We start from the raw sequence: 18479 nt of genomic DNA, 5'->3' as shown, positions 1-18479 counted from the left end.
CCCTTGCAGATGTGCTCCTGGATAATTTTCTCAAAGAGCTTCCCCAGGACCTAGGTAAGACTAACGGACCTATTGTTTCCTGGATCCTCTTTCCTATCAGTACAAGGTCCAAGCAAAATGCATCATTCTGGCCAGCTCTCCTCTGTCATCTTACTATATGATGCCCTGAACCTTTGTTGGGATGGGCAGCATATAAAATCAAATCAAATCAAATAAATACTCTGTTTTTCACTTCAGGATTCACAGGGACCCTAATATAGGTAGGAAGTGACGAGTCATCTGATCCTGGATTTTTTGGAGTAATGGATTTCATTGAATTAGGGCAAAGTCTCCCTTAGACCTTTATCCCCAGTATTTATTCAGGTCAAAAGAATAAGAGAATAGAAATATTTCCTATGAGTGAAAGGTAACTCCTCTTGTACTCTCATGTGACAGAAAATGGATACATAAAGATGGCCCAAATCAGAAATACATATCTAGGTATTGTAATCAGTAGGTTGGGTGAGCACAATACAAGATTTTCAAAGATATTGTGCAGGAAAACTTAGAGTTTTTCATTGAGGAGAAACAGATGCAGCTTTGCTTTTCATCCATTACAACGGATAAACTATTTTTTACCCATCTTATGGGTGTAATTTGAATCAAACTGTTCTGAGGGCATTTCTTATTACCTTCATTTGGACTAAAAATAAGAATTATGAATATGTGCTATTTCAGAATAGGAACTCTTTTCACAAAATAACAGTACAATCACAAATATGCCAAAGGAGCAGCAGGCAGGCCTGTCTTTGCATTACTTTAATGTTCCTGTATAAAAAATATCAGATAGACATTCACAGTGTTCAGAAACTGATTTGCACTTTTATTTATTTTTTACTTATAAAAATAGGTTTAATCACATTGCTTCAGGGCATATCTGTGCCAGATAAATTAACAGATTGCCCTAGTGGATCTTGTAGTTGGTTCCAACAATTTCAAAGACCTCTGTAAAGGTCCTCCTCAATAAGGTCTCAATAAACCTCACTTCCTACATGGAAAAGTCTGTGCACACATTAGAAGGTTTCTGTTACCATTATGAAATTAAGACTCAGTCTTGAGTTGCATTTCAATTTTTGAACTCTCTACTAAATAGTAGAGTGAAAAGATATTCTGTTACCAAATACAGACCCTGTTTTCCTAAGACTTCTTAGTACATCAGGCAAGATCTCTGACACATTATAGCACAATGGCACGTGTCCTTTCAGTGTCTTCTTATTACACTTGCAGTATAACATGCATTATGAAAAAAATGACTAAAATATCTGAACCCAATAAAACAGATACCTAAGTAATACCCTTCCTGCTGAGGTGTCCATTTAAAGAGGCATGACTTTACCACCACTGAAATGCACACACATCTACAGTGGAGTTTGACAGCTAGTTAACAGCGCACTTCAATTCTATGGAGCAACTCATGGTTGGAAACTAAGTAAAATTTTATATCCAAAATGACTAAACAGACTCTAAAGTTGACATCCTGGTTGCTCAAGTATACAAAAAGCTTTAAAAATGAGGAAGATGAACATAAAGTCTAATTTATTCCACATGGCCCAATGCCAGGAGTTCTATGTGACCTTCGATTAGCGTCCAACTAACATTTACATATACCTAAAAATTATGGTCTATGTTCTGCCCTTGGATGCACACACATAGCTTCCACTGAAGTCATGGCAGCTGTGCTTATGCAGCTGAGGGCAGAATTTGGCCTTATGTACTTTATTATCACAGAAACTAAGTCAGCACTTTTGAAAATTCAGTGAGCTCTACAAACAACCAAGAAAATTTTCCTCTATTAAACAATAAGAAAGAATCCTTGATAAAAATAAAATCCATGAAACTTAAGTTTTAATCATTTCAGTTATGTAACCAGAATGCAGAATAGTTGGACGGAAGATGCTCCCTTAATAAAAACAAGTCTTAATTCACTCTGTTGTGCTTGCATGTTTTAGTGGGAAGGGTTGCATTACAGATGGAATACAAATGTTACCTCTGAATTTCTGAGATTCAGCAGCTTATCTTGGGCCCTAAATACAATTTCAGTACAATTTACTGTAGTTGATATTAAAGGCCCTGGCTTAAAAGAAGAGCAACGTTTCCTCTTTCCAATAAAATTACTGATGAAGAGCTAGATACTTTTCCTTTTCACTGTATTTAATTGTATTTATTTTTTTACTAAAAACAAAAGGGAAGATGACTACCCAACAGCCCACCCAATGTCAAAACGAGTCAGTAGCAGAAATAGGCATATAACCCCAGTGGCCCATTTCCTTGTCGTGAGTCTTAGATTATAAAAAAATCCTTAGTACATGCACAGTAATGATGCTAGAGCATGTGTATTTTGTAATTCCATGTTAATACTGTTAAAATGACACATTTACAGTGCACAACACAACATGCTAACAACCTACTCCAATTATTCACACAGCTTGCGCATGAATGTAAAAGTATGGTATTTGAGGTGACGTTGAACAGCTTCCCAGAGTGCTTATGATGTGCCTTCAGAAGATATTTAAATGATTTCAAGGGAGTAAATATTGATCAGGACTTTTGAGAAAATCCCACAGAGGCCCTTATGATCCTGGGATGCAGTGTGTAATTTTGAATTTTAATAACAAACTAACAAAAGGGTAAAATCTATGGAGCTGTATCTCTTTTATTCTTTTGAACACTAACCATTGAACACTGTGGGACAAATCCCCACCTCATTTAAATCAGTTCAATTATACTGAGTTACACTCATTTATACCATCTGACGAACTGGTCCTGTTTCTTTAAATCTTTGGAAAATGGAAATTCAGTTCTCAGCATGATGCTGATAATATACTTTTCATCTGCACTTTAACTAAATATGGTCCACAGTCTGTATATTTCTATCAGGGAAGCAAAATTATATTCCATTAACTTGAAATTTTTAAATGATGTATACCGTTCTCATGTATGCTGGCTAATCTTTTCTCATTTTTCCCCTGACAATGAATTTCCTAACAATACCCAGCTCCATTTAAGCTACTACAAAGGTCTAAGTACTCAGAAACCAGACGAAGGTACCAGGGAAGGCCTACACAAAGGACCAGGTTTTCCAAGTAGTCAGCACCCACAACTGAAGCCAGGTTCCCAAAGGCCTTGGTTTAGGTACCTGAGCAAGGTGCAGATTTTTAAGTGTGCTCAACCTGCGCTCCTACTGTGACACTTTTGGTCTAAATTTGAAAAAATATTCAGTACCTGACATACTGCCCATTTTTGAGAATCCCGCCCCCTGCAATGGACGTGGGGGGGCGGGGTTCCATCCTTCCCTGCCCCCCAAAGTGGCCAAGCCTATAGCGTGAAGGCACTAAGCTGTTAAGAGCCTTCAACTCACAATGGAATCAATGGAAGCTGAAGCAGTTCAAACCTTGCCTATACACAAAAGACATACAATTTAAACTATATAGTTAAAGCAGTTTCCCATCCCAAGCAGGAACAAATGTGTTATTCTGCTGAAGGAAAGGTATTAAGATCTATAGATATAATACAGTTTTACCCCAGTACAACTGTATATGCACTATAGGTTGTGCTGTATTAACTATATGTTAGTAAGAAATCACAGAATAGTTATATTAGTATAAAACTCTATGTAGACCAGGCCTTGGTATTTTTAGTACACTAAAAAGCCACATTCCCAGTTAAAGTGACAAATTTGGAGGACCCAGCGCTGACGGATTCAAAAGTCATTTCAGTGTCTTTCCTCCCTTCTCCTTTAAAAAGAAACAGCTTTCTCTTCTGTTCTTTAAATAACACCTTGTTTGGATTTAAGCCCCCAGCACTTCTCTTCCTAGGCCCCTCCTCCAAGTTATTTCTTGCTCACAAAGGCACAGGCTTCCAGTAAAACCAAAGCAGCAAAGGCAGCACATGTAAGCATAGCTAGTTTTAACTTCCTGTTTCGGTGCAAATTCTATATGGCTATTCTGGGACTTCCACTGCAGCACAGAAGAAAAAAAATTACAAAACATTTTGGGGAATCCCCTTCTGTCACTTTTATTCTTCTGATAAATACATTAGGGATGATGTGTCTGCTTAGGCAGCGTATTGGGCAGTAGGGTGTTCTGTATTTTAAGTCAAGGCACGAAATGAGTAATAGGTTTCCTCTGCAATCGCACTGGGGTTTTAGGCTGAAGAACTCTGTCCTCTCAGTGGTGCAAGCTTATTCTAAATGGGACTAAACAATTATCCCTTTCATAGACCTAACCTGCTTAAAGTGTTGAACAAACATTAACTACCAATACCTCTTAATATCTCCATTAGATAGATAGATATCTCTTATCCCAATTTTAAGACTGAGAAACTAAGGGCACCTATACACCTGCTCGATGCCTGCTCCGTGTTCCAATGAGAACATTCCACCAGCCTTGGCATCACATGTATTCAGCATCCCCACTCTTCAAAATGGCAGCGCCCTCACTCTCCAAATGAACTAAAGCTTCATTTGAGCTTTAGTTAAAGTGCCCCCACTGCCATTTTGAAGTGTAAGATACTGCATACACAAGACACTGCAGCCCTCCCCCCACCTCAGAGATGTGTAAAAATGTCCTAAGGTTGACAGAAGTGAAGTGACTTCCCAAAGTTACACAGAGCCAGAATGAGAATTCAGGGTGTCCTAGCTGTTTCTAGCCTATTAGTTTATTTTCTACCAAATTTTCTGCCATTTACAACATTAGTTCATTTCTGCCATAGGTAGACATGGTAGGATTGCCAGTATAGACAAGTTGCTGCTGGTAGTTATTTACTATATAGTTATTTACATATTGTCTAATCATTTTATCACCAGATACCATAGTGATAAATACCACAGCTACTAGTGTCTTGTTTATACTAGACCCACTGCTACAATCTGCACTGAAGAAGCTGCAACACTATTACCAATGGTGGGAAATTTTAAGAAAGAAAATACTTGTGCAGACAAAGCCCCTATTAGTCTTCCTGTCTAGCTTGTGCTATCCACCCAGAACTATTCTCTAAGTATGAAACAGCAGCTCAGTCTCTGTATCCATTCAGCTATTTGACACTGCTGATAATGGGAACCTGTGTATCAATTAGGGCTGAAGGTTCATAACACCAAATTTTACTCTAGAAAAAATAAATTGTGTAGACAGGTCAAAGGCTAATGAAGCCTAGTACAAAAATGGGTCACAAAAAAGTTAATGCATATAGAGTAGAGGGTGGTCAATGAAAGGAACATCAAATGTGCAAACAAAATTCAGAATACTGTTGTTTCCATTTCATTGTGCATGCAATAGGCACATTTTTTTCATAGTGTCATTAAATTAATATATATATCACTATAAAGAATTGTCGGTCACTACAGAAAATATCAAAATGGAAAATAATAAAAAAATGCACAACCAGCTTTAAAATGTTAGTTTTTATTCAGAAATTAATTTTTTAGAAAGAGGAGGCATTTCTGATGTTAACAACTGTACTGTAAATTTCAGACATGTGTCAACACTTAACCAACCCCTTTTGAGAAAAATGTTTGATGCAATCATTAAGGGACATGGCAGCAAGCATTTAGAGAAGATACCCCTGCCTCCATCCCCCAATGGTAGAGCCTTCACACAAAACATGCAAAGAACTACACTGCTATATGGCAGAACCTTCAGTAACATATCTGGATACTCATAACCAGGGATCCTGGTTTTCTCTGATAAAAAAAAAGTCCCTATTTTTCAGATATGAAAAAGTAACCCAAAATCTACATTTTTCTATGACTAAAATAAAATGCCACTAATAGATAGATAGATAGCTCTATATATCTATTTTTATAGATATACACACATCTATATAGCTATATATCTATTTTATATCTATATAGATATATATACTGAGAACTATATCCATGTATAAATATAGTGGTCTTTCATTTTAATCACAGAAAAATGTTGATTTTGGGTTACTTTTTCATATCTGAAAAATGGGTATTTTTTTTTATCAGCAAAAACCAGGATCCTTTCTCATAACCATGGAGCAATCTTACTGAAGCCTGTTGCAGTTAAATAAAGCCCATACTTCATCCTTGTTTGCAAATGGCCTTGTAAACACCTTAGAACCTAATGAGCCATTATACCATTTCACACCAAAGTGCTGACATTTGGTGATAGAAACTTTGTGCTTCTCAGAGCAACAATAAATCCCTACAGGCCAGATCTTCAAATAGCACAACATGGTACAGCTCTGCTTACATCATTAGATTTGTGCTGATCTACAGTAGCTGAGGTTCTTCAAGTTAATTTTTTTCCCCCAGGATATAACATTTAGCAGTATGGCCAAATTTCTGTTACCTCTATTACATTTCCAGAGGCCAACCCCTCGTTTTTAGTTTAAGCAGGTATTCTGCACTTTGAATTTCAACGCCTAGGCACCCAGCTGCTGCTGCAAGAGCAATGCCATGGGGATGCTTTTGTTGTCAGGGCACAGACTCTGCAGGGGTGGGTGGCATTCCTAGCGCTCCTAAATTGGTGCCCTGCTTGCCCATCGCTACTTATGCTACTGCTAAAGGTGGAAAGAGCTTATTTTAAATACTCATTTAGTGGTCTCCCAGCTGGGCCAGAAGCACAGACAGTTTTCCCAACTGAGGAGAAACTGATGCAGAAGAAGGCTTCTTTTTCACTTCTCGACCATGTTCCTACATCACACCTTGGCTTCTGCTTTTCTTCTACCCAGGCACTTATATCAAAGCTAAGTAAGACCCTTCTCCTATTTCTTCCAAACCGGCAACTCTCTCAGGACTCCCACCATCCTACATAAAACATTCCAACTCCTTAATCTACTAATAATGCTGTGTACACACATTCAAATAATCTGGGAGAATTCCCCCAGATTTTTTTCCTGGTAGACAAACCTATCCAGAGTTACATGTACAGACATTCCAATGCTGAAGCCCCAAAGAACAGAGAGCTTGCAGTGCTGATACTGGGCAGCTGGGGGGAGCCTGTGCCCATATCTCAGCATGCTCTCTGCAAGATTCCTTAGTATGCCTAGTGACAGATGGCAGCAGTGCATAGGGCAGCCTTGATTGCCTAATCCAGACCTATCACAGTCAACCTGTGTTTCCCTGCAGCACAATATGCAGATTATTAAAGGGATGTGTTCTGCTCCCTGCTGGAGTAGCAGGATTCAGTGAACAATACCTTTGGCCAGTGGGGGTGGGGAGGAGATGCCAAAAGACTATGTTCTCTTCTAAGAGAAACCATGATATATACAAATATTCACTCTCTCAAAAGAAACTTGCCTAAGAATGATTTAACACTGTTCCCAGGTTATTTTTCTCCTGTACCAGTCATTCTTACCCTAGGAGAAAAAGGCCCAACATCTGTATGCTCGCTGCTCTCCCAGAAGGAACTGAATGTCTGTGTGAGACCCAAGTTCTCTTACTTCCTCTACAACTCAAGAACCTACCACTTCTGGCCCTGCAGTCCCCCAAAGATTGAATCAAACTGGTATGTTAACTGGAAACAGAAAATATATTTCCTAGCCCGTTGACATCATGAGTCCAACTACGCTCATTCTTGTCTTTGCAGTGGTTTCTTTCAGTCCCTCCCTTTCTTTAGAGAAGTTAGAAAGTTAATCAATGAAAGGGACAGTCAAAAGAAAAAAATCTAACAAACACTTCTGAAGTGTCCACACCTGTAAAATAAACTCAGTCTATTGATATTAAATAATTTTAGAAATTAGCGAACCTGCTTTTCACTATTGTTCTTCCTCTTCTACCAACACCCATGCTTTCTGGATTCAACCTAGGTTGGACAGTAAGGTCTGGACTCTCTGTTGTTGTGCACCTTGCATAGTTATTCACGTCAGTGCAACAAGAGATTAAATCTCTCACTACCCCCTTTAAACAGTACCCTTCTACCCCTATTTGTAAAGTTATGAATGACTACACAAGGCACAAGGACAAGGCCTTGAAACTAAACCAACCTGTTTATAGTTGAGTTTTGTTATTTAGCTCTCTGTCATTGGCACAATAAGCCTGTGCATTTACAGTAGCATGCAGAAAACTTTACTAACCCCATACTTCTCTCTTCATCCTTTTTTCTCAGCTCCTCGCATGCTCTATCTATTCCTCTTGCCCAAACAACTCCATCCTTGAAGTTCTCCAGTCAGGTTTCTTCCCAGTCCACTGAACCGGCGTTTATTCACAAGCTCCTCCTTGCCAGCTCTTTCTCCTTGATTTCCCTAAGTATCTCTGATAGGCATCTCTTCTTTCTCTGAAACTGTATGCCCTAGTTCTTCCATGCCCACTGCTCTTTCTCTGTCCCCTTTGAATTTAGAGGATTACAGTCTCTCTTTGTGCTCTCTAGAGGTCTCTCCTTGCTCTTCTCACTGGTGAAATTCTCAAATGCAGCTCCTTTCACACAGTTTAAAGAGATTCCCTCCCCCAAGGCAATAAAAGTAATCAGCTTTTCATTGAATAGGTACATATGTTTTGATTACAACCAGGCCAAATCCTGCATTTCATAATTCAATATTCAGGTGGAATTTGCCTAGATTTTAATGAGGAAGAACTTCCAGATGTAGCACTGTTTAAAACTTTTTGCAAATGTCTTTATTAAACAACAACATACTTAGATTGGGAGCTAAAACTGCATAGCATAAACCTAATAACCAGAAAGAAGATTGAACAGATTGTTCAAATTGCTGAGAAGGACAGCTAAGTCTAATGAAGGCTCTCAGATGCTAAGAAGATGGATACAACAGTTAAACCAAAATTGGATTCTAAGAAACGGAATTACTGACTGAGAGGCCACTGATGGATTCAAGACCATTCAGTGGCTTTTTGTATCTTAAACCTTGTTTTGCCCATGTGCAATTGTTATTAGAAGAAGCATGACACACAAAGTAGAAGAAAAGATTGCCCACAAAATGAAATTACTCATATGCATTCTATTTCATTCAAGTCAATGGCAAAATTCCCATTGACTTCAGTAATACATGATCAGGGTCATATGCCCAAACTAACAATCACGTGTAGGAGCATGTGCATGTGATGGGTTATGAGAAAGGAAGAGTGTGAAGGAATGCTGGGAAGTGGGGATGATGGTCTGTTTACATTTTTTTCTGGTAAAAAAATTTGCATGTCCTTGTCTCCACTTCAAACAGCTCATCTGGAAATCCATAACTAAAACCCATTACACAGAAAAAAAAACCCACTCAGAAACCACCAGTGAAGCAGAAATTCTCAGTCTTGGTGACACACTGATGTCATTTTCCCGTTCATGTTGATGACCATTTTTCTTTCTCCTCCTTCCCTTCTCAGAGAGCAAATACTCTCTAGATTCTGGTCAAATATATTGTCGAGACTCCTAAGGCTGTTCTATAAAGGGGTGAGTAAGCTATAGAGTGACTAACAGCAGAACTGGGCACATTTTTTGAGATCCAGCAAGACAAAGAACCTCAAAGCGTAACTGACTAATTCTGAATAAAATAACGCAAAAAAGAAAGCCAAGGAGGGGGCAGGAAAGTTGAGGATACCTACTGGAAGTGGAGCAATACTATAACTATGGTGGCGCTCCATCTTAGTGAGATGTGGGGGTGTGGAGTGGAAAGAAACGGTTGCCTCTCAAGCCACACAAGTGCACCGGTCGTAGTGACGGCAACCGGAAGTCACCACTGCCCCTGCATGTGGCAGCTGCCCCAGGCACCCAACCGTATCATCATTCCCCTTGTCTAGAGAAATGGAAGAGTGGACTACCTGAACTAGGGACCTTGTGTGCAGGGTTGTAATACCTTGAAGTACTATTACTGGAAATTTCTGTAAGAGTAAAATTCACCACCAAGCAACAGGTTAGCACACAGAAGTGTCCAAAACTTCTAATTTCATCACAGGTCTAGCACTATCTAGTGTTTTTTCCTGAAGATCAATGTCCTTCAGTCATGTGATTTCATAAGCATCTTATTAAAAAAAGAAAGAAAATAAGCTTTTAGCCATGAATGCTGTGGAGAAAAGCTTGACAATATGAACCCTAAAGTTAAGACGTTGGAAGGTTGCTAAAGAGTATATATAACACTCAAATATATTAAATACCATTACTTTTAAGCGCATCCCACAATCTTGAATACCTGGTATTTGCACTATTGTACAAGACCTAGGTACTACAATTCCCAGTAAGGCCCTAGTTCTGCATTTATACATGAACATGGACAGCACCCCTTCCTTCAGCAGTCCCACTGGAACTTATCAAGATTCTCAGAATGGGTGTAAAGTTAATTATATGTATGGATTGCAAGTGTAGGCCCACAAGTCTTAAATGAAACTTAGATAGCAAAGCCTTATGTTGCCCTTACACACTAAAAAATAATCGGGGGGGCACAGGCACTGTTCCCATCTGTCTGAAGCATTTTGTTTTCTCTTTTTTTCCCCTTTCATATAGCTACAGAATATAAATAAATATAAATAAGTAAACATCAATAAGTGTTAAAAATAGCCACCAATCTTACTTACAAAACTCAGATACAGGACATCTGTCAGAGAAGTATATGAAAATGGAAAATAAAACAATTCACTAACCTACTGGTGAGGCACCTTATTCCTTTGCCTTTTTGCCTCTGTTACCTGAAAGTCGCTCCATCTTTATATCATTTTCTCTCACTTTTATCACCTGTTTTCTCTCTCTCTGTCTCTCACTGAAAAAAAAGAAAGAAAAAAATCACTTTCAGTCTCATCCAATGGCTTTTTTCCTTTTTTTCTCTCAGTCTCTACTGGCTGATTCCTTTTTTCCTTCCATTTCAGTGCATCTTTTCCACCTTGTTTTTTTCTTAGTGAAATTCTTCCACCCCTAACCAGACAGAGGACCAGTGCCTTTTTTCTGTGCTTTGATAATATAGCACTCACACACTCAAAATAGAACGGAGGTGTGCAGCTGGAGAAACTTTTTTGGGAAAAAGAGTCTATTCACTAGAAAATGCAGTTTAGGGATGACAAGCAGCCTGCAAAAATCAGGTTGAAGTCAATGAATAATTTCACTCAAAAATAATGGAGGAGGGGAGGGGAATGCAGAAAAAATAAATGTTGAAATGTCATTTTGATTTTTATTTGTCAATGATAAAAAAACTTAAAAGGACTTAAAAATCTGAAAACAGAACAAAGTATTTCATTCCAGATGACATGAAATACTTCAATCATACTTTTTTTTTTCAGTGAAAAGAGAAAAATACTTTTAGTTTAGATCACTATGAAACTTTTAATTTCCAGGTCAGCCAGTGAGCTGAAAAATCAATTATTCACACATCTTTACTTATGTGATCCTTTAGTAGTGCCTGATGGCCATTGGCACAATGGAGAATTTCTCCTCTGAAGCCCAAATCTACTCATATTAAAGATATGGGAGTTTTATGGTACACTTCAGTAAAAACAGGATCACATCCACACTCCAACCCTTCCTCCTTTCCCTTCCTTGTCAATCCCTTTGAATCCTTCCTGCTCTTTCCTGCCCACTACTGCGGATCCCTCTCCCTCTTCAAGTTTCTCCTGCTCCCTTGATACCTTTTCTTACACAGTCCTTCACTGGAGCTTATCCTGCTCTCTGAGGGCGGTCTGCTGCCTACTTCCTTTCACCCTTCTCCCCACAAGCTTGCTCTGTTGAGCGAGAAAGTTAAGTGCCCTACTGATCTTCTCCCCCACACTTCCCTTGCTCAAGTGCTAGCAGCCTGCAAGCTTCGCTGTCTCCTCTACTGAGCTGCCCAAACCCTGTATAGAGAGCCCAGAGTGGGAGTTGGCTCAGCTGCAAGCCAGCAGCTATCCTCTGATTGGCCTGGAGCTCACAATAGCCTCAGCCTCAGCAGTGGAAACCCAGGTGTTCCCACACTGACATAACTCGTGATGCACTTTCAGGCCCTGTGATCAGTTTGCATTTTGGTGGCTAGCTTCAGAAGAATGCGGCCTGGGAAATCTAACCATAAAATAAAAATGAGAAAAGAGAGTCATGTGGGCACTTAATAGGCCTGTGAGTCTAGGTTTAAATCACAAAACCTAAACCTAGAGTGTGAATGAAGAGGGAGCTGGAGGGAGGGGCTGAGCCCTCCCTCCCCCCCATAAGAGACAAGAGCCCCCCTGTAAGATTTGAAAATCATAACCTGGGGTGGTCACCAATGGGACTGCTCCTTCACTTATGTGGACTTGTTAATCAATGAACCGGTTTAATTTTTTTAGCAAACCCCCCCACAAAAGTCAAAGTATAATTCAAACCCTGCCTATACCGTGTTCCCTACTAATGTAAATGAAATGAATTTCCCTGTTAATATGCAGTCTCATTTCTATGTAATCTTTTTCTCGCATGCTATCTAGGCGTGCTTAAACAGCACTTACCGGCACCCCTAATAACTCCTTAATAACCCCTTCCTTTTGCTCCAAAGCACTCAGAGAAGACCTGTACTATGGTGGCTGGCAACTCCTCACAGCAACACATAAATTCACCAAACTTCCTTCCAACACATGAGTACAAGACACGCTGTCCCTGAACACAGGGCAATTTAATGTATAGTCAGTAATTGTCAGTGAATATTACCAAAACCAAGGAGGACAAAAAAATCCCTGTCACAGAATCAAAGCCTGAAAATGCACCGTCTGATTTTAGTCCTTTCTGTAAAATAGGAAAGGTAACAATTCTAATTGAAAATTAAAGCAAGGAGCATGATACTAGCAAACTATATTTATTGTGTTAATGTACCATTTGTCTTCTGGGCAAGTTACTAAAGGTCATTTGTTCTTCATGGCAAGTGTTGAAAATAGTTTGTGTTGTGGGTCTGACTTAAAGGAACAATGTCAAACCCCTCAGGCCCAAAATGACCTTTTTACGCCAACACAGAAATCTAAATCTCTTACTGAGGATAGTGTTGATGTTTGCATTTATTGGTCTCCCCCAACTTCAACCCTCCTCCCCTTTCAATAAGAAATACCTTATGACAGCAAAGTTAATGCATTGTTCTGTGCCTCTAAAGCCTCATTCCTAGCAATACCATTAGTGCCAGATGACAATGGCAAGAATCACTCTGTCAGGCAAGTTCACAAATTTCCTTCTTACCAAGTGAAAGGGTGGATGTGTATGAGAGGATGAAAAGAAAAAAAAAAGATATTGTTATCTTCTGAAAGAAAGGGAACATCTGATACCATGTACTCTGGAGGTCAAAAAGTGGCAGGGTTTGTTTGGCCCTTGGATTGAAAAACTTGAGGTGATGCCCTTCTCCTGACTCAGAGAGAGCTGCTGGGAGATACATGGCTTAGTCTCTCTCAGAAGGGGTTGGCTGGGAGTGGGAGGAGGGTATGATTATAAAATAAAGAGGAGCATTATATATATGAAAGATTAAATCCAAGGAGATTCAGGGGCTATGCAAATAGGCAAATTATTTGGAGTCTCCCTTTACAGGTGAAAATCCAGCCCCATTCTCTGTGGTGACCAAAAGTCTTCATTATCATATGGCTGTGATGCATTAAACGAATTTAGTGATCTAAATCCTGACCCAGGCAAGGTGCCAAGTTGTCCTCAATTCCCATTGAGCTGAGTGTACTGTAGATTTCAACCCTTCCTGCAGGTACCAAATACAAAAACAAACAAAACAAAACAAAAACATCACACAAATAGCATTCTTGTTTTTAAAAAAATGAAACCTTAGAAAAAGCATCCAACGTGCATACAGGCACTGAACCTGAAATACTCCTCGTTTGGAGAAATGGGCTCTCCATATCAGGCCAGATCGGCATGGTGGTATAGGGAAGGTTGCACCACTGCTGTCTCTGCCATATCTACTCTGTTCAAAAGAGAGTAGAGATACCTTCTGCCTCTTGTTCTGCCAGTCAAACAAAATTTATTGAGATGCAGGGGAACATGCTGAAACATCCTGTCAGAGGCTTGGCACAGGCAGAGGTGCACTCAGTTGAATCCTGCAAGGTGGACACCTCATGTAAAGTAGTTTTGAGTGGGCTTAGTATAACCTTGCAAGAGTCAGTCATCACTTTGCATGATTTAAATGCAAAAGCCTCAAAAAGGCAAATATCATTTTCCTGAATTCCCAGCTCTGGCTGCCATTTGTCACAGACTTCACACATTTTACGTACTGCCCTGTCACATTTGGGTGGCAAAAAATGGCAAAGCATAGATGTCGTGACAAGTAGACAAGACATGTTTTTCCTTTTTAATATTACAAGGCTCCGATTTTCCTTCAACACATAGGATAGGAAAAGAAGCCCTAGGGGCAGAAGAAACAGTTTAAGAGTCAGTTAAACTGTAACTGTTCTAAAAATAAGAGAAATGAAAAATTCAATTTTTCGTAAAAAATAAACTATTATGCTTTTTTGGAATTCTGGGAGTAGATTCTTCAAAGACTACTATAATAAACATACATGCTGTATTCATAAGGGCTCTTCTACACATGCAGATAAAGACAAAATGGGATCCAACACGATCCACAAAACTCCGCCTCCTATGATGCCCTACATGCATGGCAAAAGGCATGACTGCAGGACTGCGAATCAGATCCCATCTCCCACCTCCCATGCCTTACTGCCAGTGCAGAGGAAGCCCAAATTCAGGCTCCTCCTGCACTGGCAAGAAGCAAGCTCCAGTGGCTGGAAGCCTCCTCAGCTGAAAGGGCTCCCAGCCACAGGGGCGAATTAGGGGTCCCCACAGCAGAAAGACCTCAGCAGTTGTGTTGTTCCAGCCATGAAGCTCCCCTGCAGCTGGAAGACCATGTCAGTTGTGGTGTCCCAACCACAGGGATGCACAGGGCACCTACACTGCTGAGAATCTTGTCAGCTGATGGGGCCCCCACCCATGGGGGCATGTGCTGGGAGCCAGAATAGGCTGGGAGCTCCCAGACTTGGGGGTTCACATGGGCCTCCCCAGTTGGGAGCTCCAATTAGCTGACATGGCTCCCAGCTATAGGGGCCCCTGGCCACGTGTTTAATTAATAGTTATCACACCGTTAACTAAATGAATCTGTGGTCAGATGATCACTTAAGGTGTGATTAACTAGTTAATCATGCCTTAAATGTAACATGTAGATAGGACCAGTATTGTTAAATCTCATGATTTTTGACATTGTTCTTCAAATCTACGCTTCAGAAATGTGTGTGAGCTACATTTTTCACATTCCCAAAGTATAGACTTTAAGAACAATGCCAAAAATCATGAGAGTTCGCTATACTGTTGGGCTTAAGTGTGATAGTCAGATTTTTAAAATAAACTCTACTGCAGATCCACAAATTACATTAAGCCATTTTCTAGGTGCCCTTTCCTTTGTTACAAAGGCTATTGTTGTAAAGGAAAATATATTAATGCTACAAGCAAAGCATACACACATGGAAGTAAGTAATGTTCCCGATTATGGTTCAAACAAGATCAGCAATTTCTTTTCCCTTACGTAGGGAAATTCAAGAACAAACTGGTTACAAGGGCGTCTAACAGTTTCTCTTGGAAAGCTTTTGTGGAAATCTGGCTGTATTTGAGCCTAACTATATATATATATTTTAAAATGGTGTTGTGTGGGAGGGAGTTGGAGATGTAAGCAGGAGAGCATATTTATATGATGTCCAGGGTGGACGTGAATTCCACTGAGATTTCACATTTGGTGGTGGCTAGGAGAGGCAAGAGGGTGTTACCTAGCTCACAGATGGAAACACTCTTCACATCCTACATAGATTCTGCAAAAGCGCAGCCAATCATCAGGTTTTGACTTCTTTTTTTGGCAGTTGGGGTGGGGGGCTTCACTTGCAAGTGTATGAAATGTTGAAATGGCACCACTAAAATCAGGGAAAAAAACCTATTAAAAAGTAATTCAGTCAAAATCCTGCACAACCTTCATTTGTTCCCAGGCAAACACTGCATGTGCAGAACCATCCTCAGTTAAAACTTACACTCTTACATAATAAGCATTAAAAACTCAGAGCTGCTGCATGGGTGGCATCCCCTCCCTTGGCCTTCCATGTCCCTTCAGTGTAGCAGGCTTTTATTGAAAGGACAAATTACAGACTTTATCCTAGCGGACATTTTGTCCTTTATATCTGTGGCAAACCCCACCCAGCTGCTGGGTAACTCTGACACAAACTGAGCTTCAAGATGAACATTTTCCATTACCCTCATCACCTGTGTTTGCATCCAAAGCAGGCTGTCTGGGACAAATCCAGTAGCCATAGCCAGGATATTTAAAAACGTAGTTAGGCAGGATTTTAGGTGAAGTCCTGGCTCCACTGAAAATCAACACTAAAGCTCCCAATGACTTCAGTAAAACCTGGCTTTTCACCACAAAGAACAGCATGGAATTCAATTTGCAAAGATGAACGAATAAGGGCTTGAATCAACTCCCACTGAAGTCAATGGAAAGACTCCCATTCATATCAAAGGAGTGGATCAGACTCTAAGCTACTCTTGGCAGAGCCAGGAACCATACACTTAAGGATAGCAAAAGAATTGTTGTAAATGCCAGACAGAATTAGGAAGAACAAGAACACCCCATGCTTATACAGTGTTTTACAAGAAGTTCAAAGTACTGGGAAGGCAACAAAGTTAAACAAATTACAATTACAATAAAATCAGACATTTCAATATATAAAACTAGGATAATTTTTTTCTTCTAATGCATGAACTAAGGAAACAAGGCAAAGAAGCATAACAAACTCCCTCAATATTAAAGTAAATCAGTGGGAGAGGGAGGTCAGAAAAGAAAAGAAAACAAAGTGTCCCAGCAATATTTTTCATTGTTAAAAAGAAATAATTATGGAAACAACAGTGACTGTAACATGCAGTAATGTAACCTATATATTCTTCATGCATGTTTCTGCTTTCAGGTAATTTGTATATGGTAAGCAATCGTATTGTGCTTATACATCAGAAACGGTCAAATTAGAAAGCATGATATGCAGATGAAGTTTCCATGAAAAAACTTTTGTAGCAGGGATTAAGTTTCTAACCCAAGCCTATTAATTTCAGCTAATACAATGAAATGACTGATCGAGTTCATTTCAGTAGGATCAGTTTTCATTGCATGGGTCTCCTTGTGGCAGGAGTAGATGTTTCAATTCTGCTATTTGTTGTGGGGATTTTCTGTTTCATGATCCTGGCAGGACTGTGTTCAAAAGAAAACTATGACCCAGCAAGTGGCCACATGTTTGGAATTTGTTTACCGCTTTTTTTATCCCTCAATCCTTAGCAAGTTTAATTGCTTTGAGGCAAGGAGCTATAAACAGCAATGGTTACAATATGCAGTTGACACACATGTACAATCTCCTCCTTGTAGTTCAGTGAAGTCTGAATTCAGAAAACTGGTCCAATAAACAAAATGACAATTGGAATAAAGGAATATTGTCTCCAACCATGCTATTAACCTCCTAGCTTCCAAACATGGCATAATGTAGGCTCTCCAAGTGGTGAAGGGCCACTGAAGTGTGAGAACAAAAAAATACCAGTTTCTGTATTAGTAGCTTTCAGAATCTGAAGGCAATGGCTACATTAACTTGCATAAAATCAATCTGCAATGAAATACTGTATGCACTGTTTGTTATTGGCTTCAGCTGTTTGAGCTCCCACAGAATAACACATACCCTCACCTTTTCCAGCATGGAACAAAAGGTAGGCAGCTCTTCCAAAAATAAGTGTTTTATTTCACACAAAGAATTTGCTTCTAGTGAGTGTTTCTGCTTTTGGCATTTTAGAATAAAATACACACAAATACCAAAGAGAGGCAGTTTTGTCTCTTTAATAAGTAGTAGAACATAGGAGTGCAGTAGAATTTTTCAAGAACTTTGAAATCATTAAAAACCATCTTCGAAGGCACCAAAATACAGAACAAGATAATCAAGAAAACTTTCCTTGCAACAAAGACAAAGGTTCTCTACTTTTGTTTTCAATTAGTTCCACTCCATGTTACTGTAATGCGACAGTGCTATTAATGAGCAAATCTCCAAGGATTCAGATAGAGCTAAGGGAAGATGAGCCTAGGAAAATATGAATGAGAAGTGAATCATACAGGCTTCCCCAGGTCTAACTACTGCTTCCTGTTCTTTCTTGTTCCTCTGTCCCTTTACTGCCTCACAGGCAACCCAGATCATTCTTCTTGGCCCTTTCCTCACTTGTCTACTGAAGACTACTCCCTAATACTACTCCCTCTACTCCCTGTAAATAAAAAGGCAAGCTTGGCAAGTCCTCTGGCTTGAACACTACTGACTCTTTTTCAGTCTCCCCACAAACATTTCTGCTTCCCCTCTTCATTGAACTCAGTCTTTGTACTTTTAGATATTCCATCCACAAACAAGAAAGTAAAAAAATACTAGTAGAATGGGAAAGATCCTAAACTAGGCAAAACCAGAGATTTGGATAACCAGAGGTATTTTAGATCAAAATCAAAATAAATTGCCCTCAACAATCCTGTGGGTGTAGTTTCTTATATTCTGCAGAATACAACTGATTTCATTTGTATTA

At 39.5% G+C, this 18479-nt stretch overlaps 1 protein-coding gene across 5 annotated transcripts in view; it reads right to left on the bottom strand.

Annotated features, from left to right (window-relative positions):
• The window catches only part of SOX5 (SRY-box transcription factor 5), a 914829-nt gene that overhangs the window by 855387 nt on the left and 40963 nt on the right, over nt 1-18479 (bottom strand). For 3 of the 5 annotated variants that reach the window (XM_090043598.1, XM_090043606.1, XM_090043599.1), the window contains exon 2: nt 10580-10695. The exons of the other annotated variants lie outside the window; for them this stretch is intronic. The gene's annotated coding sequence lies outside the window, so the exon portion shown is untranslated. The remainder of the gene's footprint in view (nt 1-10579; nt 10696-18479) is intronic. 5 annotated transcript variants of the gene reach the window in all.

Source organism: Crocodylus siamensis, chromosome 4, assembly GCF_052110815.1.
Source record: "Crocodylus siamensis isolate JL-2025a chromosome 4, ASM5211081v1, whole genome shotgun sequence".
Lineage (NCBI taxonomy): Eukaryota > Metazoa > Chordata > Crocodylia > Crocodylidae > Crocodylus > Crocodylus siamensis.
Note: the sequence above shows the minus strand (reverse complement) of the source record. Positions and strands in the feature narration are given on the sequence as shown.